The sequence below is a fragment of the Balaenoptera physalus genome (assembly GCF_965194825.1).
Source record: "Balaenoptera physalus genome assembly, chromosome: X".
In the NCBI taxonomy this organism is placed as follows: domain Eukaryota; kingdom Metazoa; phylum Chordata; class Mammalia; order Artiodactyla; family Balaenopteridae; genus Balaenoptera; species Balaenoptera physalus.
The window spans coordinates 1,840,438-1,845,710 of NC_138903.1; the positions used below are offsets into that span (position 1 = coordinate 1,840,438).

At 51.7% G+C, this 5,273-nt stretch overlaps 1 long non-coding RNA gene across 2 annotated transcripts in view; it reads left to right on the forward strand.

Annotated features, from left to right (window-relative positions):
* The first annotated feature begins 4,622 nt into the window (after positions 1 to 4,622).
* Positions 4,623 to 5,273, forward strand: part of LOC309652466 — a 66,530-nt gene continuing 65,879 nt past the window's right edge. Inside the window, exon 1 of one of the 2 annotated variants that reach the window (XR_014258721.1) lies at positions 4,623 to 5,122. This is a non-coding gene — a long non-coding RNA (uncharacterized lncRNA). The remainder of the gene's footprint in view (positions 5,123 to 5,273) is intronic. The other variant, XR_014258722.1, reaches the window with a different exon arrangement.

Below are 5,273 nucleotides of genomic sequence, written 5' to 3' on the forward strand. Positions count from 1 at the left end.
GGCTCCCTGACTTCAGACTATATTACAAAGCTACAGTAATCAAGACAGTTTGGTACTGGCACAAAAACAGAAATATAGATCAATGGAACAGGATAGAAAGCCCAGAGATAAACCCACGCACATATGGTCACCTTATCTTTGATAAAGGAGGCAAGCATATACAGTGGAGAAAAGACAGCCTCTTCAATAAGTGGTGCTGGGAAAATTGGACAGGTACATGTAAAAGTATGAAATTAGAACACTCCCTGACACCATACACAAAAATAAACTCAAAATGGATTAAAGACCTAAGTGTAAAGCCAGACACTATCGAACTCTTAGAGGAAAACATAGGCAGAACACTCTATGACATAAATCACAGCAATATCCTTTTTGACCCAACTCCTAGAGAAATGGAAATAAAAACACAAATAAACAAATGGGACCTAATGAAACTTAAAAGCTTGTGCACAGCAAAGGAAACCATAAACAAGACCAAAAGACAACCCTCAGAATGGGAGAAAATATTTGCAAATGAAGCAACTGACAAAGGATTAATCTCCAACATTTACAAGCAGCTCATGCAGCTCAATAACAAAAAAACAAACAACCCAATCCAAAAATGGGCAGAAGACCTAAATAGACATTTCTCCAAAGAAGATATACAGATGGCCAACAGACACATGAAAGAATGCTCAACATCATTAATCATTAGAGAAATGCAAATCAAAACTACAATGCGGTATCATCTCACACCGGTCAGAATGGCCATCACCAAAAAGTCTACAAACAATAAATGCTGGAGAGGGTGTGGAGAAAAGGGAACACTCTTGCACTGTTGGTGGGAATGTAAATTGATACAGCCACTATGGAGAACAGTATGGAGGTTCCTTAAAAAACTGGGAATAGAACTACCATACGATCCAGCAATCCCACTACTGGGCATATACCCTGAGAAAACCGTAATTCAAAAAGAGTCATGTACCAAAATGTTCATTGCAGCTCTATTTACAATAGCCAGGACATGGAAGCAACCTAAGTGTCCATCATCGGATGAATGGATAAAGAAGATGTGGCACATACATACAATGGAATATTACTCAGCCATAAAAAGAAATGAAATGGAGGTATTTGTAATGAGGTGGATGGAGTTAGAGTCTGTCATACAGAGTGAAGTAAGTCAGAAAGAGAAAAACAAATACAGTATGCTAACACATATATATGGAATCTAAGGAAAAAAAAAAAAAGGTCATGAAGAACCTAGTGGCAAGATGGGAATAAAGACACAGATCTACTAAAGAATGGACTTGAGGATATGGGGAGGGGGAGGGGTGAGATGTGACAGGGTGAGAGAGTGTCATGGACATATATACACTACCAAATGTAAAATAGCTAGCTAGTGGGAAGCAGCCGCATAGCACAGGGAGATCAGCTCGGTGCTTTGTGACCACCTAGAGGGGTGGGATGGGGAGTGTGGGAGGGAGGGAGATGCGGGAGGGAGGAGATATGGGAACATGTGTATATGTGTAGCTGATTCACTTTGTTATAAAGCAGAAACTAACACACCATTGTGAAGCAATTATACTTCAATAAAGATGTTTAAAATATATATATAATCTGTTTTTTAAATTATTTATTTGTTTATTTTTGGTTGTGCCGGGCCTTAGTTGTGGCATGTGTGCTCCTTAGTTGTGGCATGTGTGCTCCTTAGTTGTGGCATGCGACCCTGTGAGGACACAGGGAGGAGATGGCCGTCTACACAGCAAGGAGAGAGGCCTCAGGAGGAACCAGCTCTGCCGACACCTGGATCTCACATTCCAGCCTCCAGGACCGGGAGAAATACATGTCTGATGTTTACGTTACCCGGTCGGCGGTATTCTCTTACCCAAGTTGACACAATATTACTCCAAAGTGTGATTATACCAGTTTATTCCTCCACTCCCCTGTGGATGAATGGTTTCTGAATTGGGGTCTCACAAGCAGTGCTGTCATGAACATTCATACGCATGTCGTTTGTAGAACATACGTGTATACATGTTGGGCATACACGTAGGGATTGCTGGGTCAGGGGACATGCACACATTCAGCTGAAGCAGAACCTGAGCAACAAATGTCCACAGTGGTTGTGCCTGTGCATACCTGCAGGCACGGTGCATACCTGCATCCTCTGTGAATACCTGCACCCTCAGTGAACACCTGCACCTGCAGTGTTCAAGGGCTTCCTAACATTCTGCTTCCTTGTCAACACTTGATACTGACCATCTTTTTTAATCCAGCCACTCTGCTGAGTCTGTGTTGGTATAACTCTGTGGTTTTTTGTTTTTTTTTTTAATGAATAGCCCAGTTTAGCTTTTTTTTTTAAAGAAATTCACGTTCTTTTATTTATTTATTTATTTATGTATTTATTTATTTATGGCTGTGTTGGGTCTTCATCTCTGTGCGAGGGCTTTCTCTAGCTGCGGCGAGCGGGGGCCACTCTTCATCGCGGTGCGCGGGCCTCTCACTGTCGCGGCCTCTCTTGTTGCGGAGCACAGGCTCCAGACGCACAGGCTCAGTAATCGTGGCTCACGGGCCCAGTTGCTCTGTGGCATGTGGGATCTTCCCAGACCAGGGCTCGAACCCGTGTCCCCTGCATTGGCAGGCAGACTCTCAACCACCGTGCCACCAGGGAAGCCCAACTCTGCGGGTTTTGATTGTAGTTTCAATGGTTCCTCACTGTTCCCCGTCACTCCCATTGTATGTGCTTTGGACCATGTGGAACATCTCACACCACGAGTTTTGAAGTGGTTCCCTGTACTCATTTTCCGACTGCTGCTGTAACCAGTGATCATAAATGCGGTGCCATAAAACAACAGATTTAGTTTCTCGTACTTCTAAAGATCAGAAGTCCCACATAAAGGTGTCGGCAGGGCTGCATTCCCTTTAGAGGACTCCTGCAGGACTGTATTCCTTTCAGAGGGTTAGAGGTCGGGTGAGGGATATAAATTTGGTGCCATAAAACAATATGGACTTACCTTCAGAAGCCTCACCTCAAGGTGCTGGCAGGGCCGAATTCCCTTTAGAGGACGCCTGCCTTCCTTGGCTTTTCCTTCGTCTTCTAAGTAAACTGCACCCACCTCTTACCTCCTTCTCTGACTCTGACCTTCCTCCTTCCTTCTTACAAGGATCTTTGTGATGACCGTGGGCCCACCTGGATAATCCAGGGTCATCGTCACCCCGTCTCAAGATCCTTGCCTTCATCACATCCTCAAGATCCCCTTTGCCAGATAAAACAACATTCATGGATTCTGGGGCATTAGGACCTTCAGGGGCCACTATTCAGCACCCCCAGTCACCCAGAACCCATCGGAAATCACAACTTCCCATCAAGATTGACTCAAAGGAAGGTTTATACCTTCCTTTATACCTGACTGTATAGGAAGGTTCATAGCAGCATTATTGCTCAGAGTTAAAAAGTGGAAAGAATCCAAATTATCCATCAGCACAGGAATGGATTCCTCAGTGTGTCGTTCCCATAGCAACCAAGATCCCCAATGCCAAGATCGTCTGCCATTGTCAGTAGAATATTCGGTTTAAACGCATTCGCTGCTTTTAATTCTCAAGTCCTCAGAAGCAAACACACAGTGAGTAGAACCGCCAAAGAATCCCTGGACAGAAAAAAACCCAAAAAACAAAAAACGCAGAAATAAACGTCTCTCCCTTGGAATGAAAAGTCGGCCTTTCAAACCAGGTTGCTGGGAAGGTGTGTGTATTTTCCCACTGTATTAGGATTTAACAAAGGACGGCCTCCAGCTTTTGAATCCTTTGGTCCCAAAGACTTGCCTAATCCCGGGCGCCGCAGGAAAGTTGAACGCACTGGCTTTTGGTTTAGAAAGTCGTGGTCGGCCCAGATGCGGCTTCTCTCCCTGAACGCATGCAGGCCTCCACCTTCCCGCCGCTGGGTAAGTAAGTTCTCCTGCAGGGCGGGCGCGCCTCCCCGCGTCTCCGCGGCGCTCCGGGGACGGGGATCTGAGCTGGGGGGGGTGGGACGGGGATCTGAGCTGGGGGGGGACGGGTCGCGGCCGGACAGCTGGAGGGGGCAAGGGGAGGCCCAGGGGCGGACGGCGCGTATCCTGGAGGGTTTGGGGAACACGGCCACGCTTCCGGGGGAGGCGGGGGGGGTGTCCCAGTGCAGAACGGGGTGCAACTTCGTTATGGGGTGGAGGGCACACGCCGGCGCTCGGGATGGAGGTACGGGGGGGCGCGTGGCGAGAGAATACAGGAAGGAGGATGTGGTCGCGCTGGGGGGCTGCCTGGAGGAGGGAGCCTAGGGGGTGGCGCCCTAGCGAGTGCGGGAGGGGACGCGGCCGCACCCGGGGGTCGGCGACCTGGGGGTTGGACCGGAAGTGTAAGGAGAGCGGGGGAGGGGAGGGGACCTGGGGTTAGACCGGAAGTGTATGGAGAGCAGGGGAGGGAGGAGGGAGGAGGGGAGGAGGGGAGGGGAGGGGAGGGAGGAGGGGAGGGGAGGGAGGAGGGGAGGGGAGGGGGCGGGGACCTGGGGGTTGGACCGGAAGTGTATGGAGAGGGGAGAGGGGGAGGGGGAGGGGGAGTGAGGGGGAGTGGGGGGGACGGGGCGGGGGGACGGGGCGGGGGGACGGGGTGGGGGGCGGGGGAGGGGCTGGGCCGCTCTCTGCCGGGGTGCGGCTCGCCAGGTCCCCTTGCTCTTCGCGACCCTCCCTCTTTTGTTCCTTTCTCTTCCGGTGTCCTCGCCACCCCCAGCCCCCCGTTTCGTGGGGCGAGCACTGCCCGCCCGCCGCCCAGCGCTTCCGTCCCGCGAGTGTCCAGGCCAGAGAGCCGGCCTCCAGCTGCTTTTTGGTGACTCCGAGGCGCGCATGCTCAGCCGGGCCTTCCTGGGCCCCCGCCCCCCACTTCCCGACTCTCTTCTTCCCGGTTCCGTGCCCCCAGCCCCGGGATCGAGTAGGCACCGGGGCGCAGGGACCCGCGCACCTGGCGGCGCCGTGGGTCCCATGGCCGAGCTCGGCCCGGAGCGCAGGACTTGGCCGCGAGCGCTCCGTGTCCCGGGCCCGCCCACGTGATCCGGGGTGTGGCGTCCCCTCCCTCCCTAATCCGCTGAAAGTCCTTGCGCCTCCGGGGAACTGATCTGGTAAACAGGTTTTCCTGGGTGGCTTTCTCGGGGCGGGCACTCCCGGGAGACTGGGGCCAGGAGGGAGCTGATTAATCCTGGCCGGGCCTGGGCACGGTGAGCGCCACCTGTGAACACCCCTCCCCCCTCCCCCCCGCTCTTCCTCCTGCAG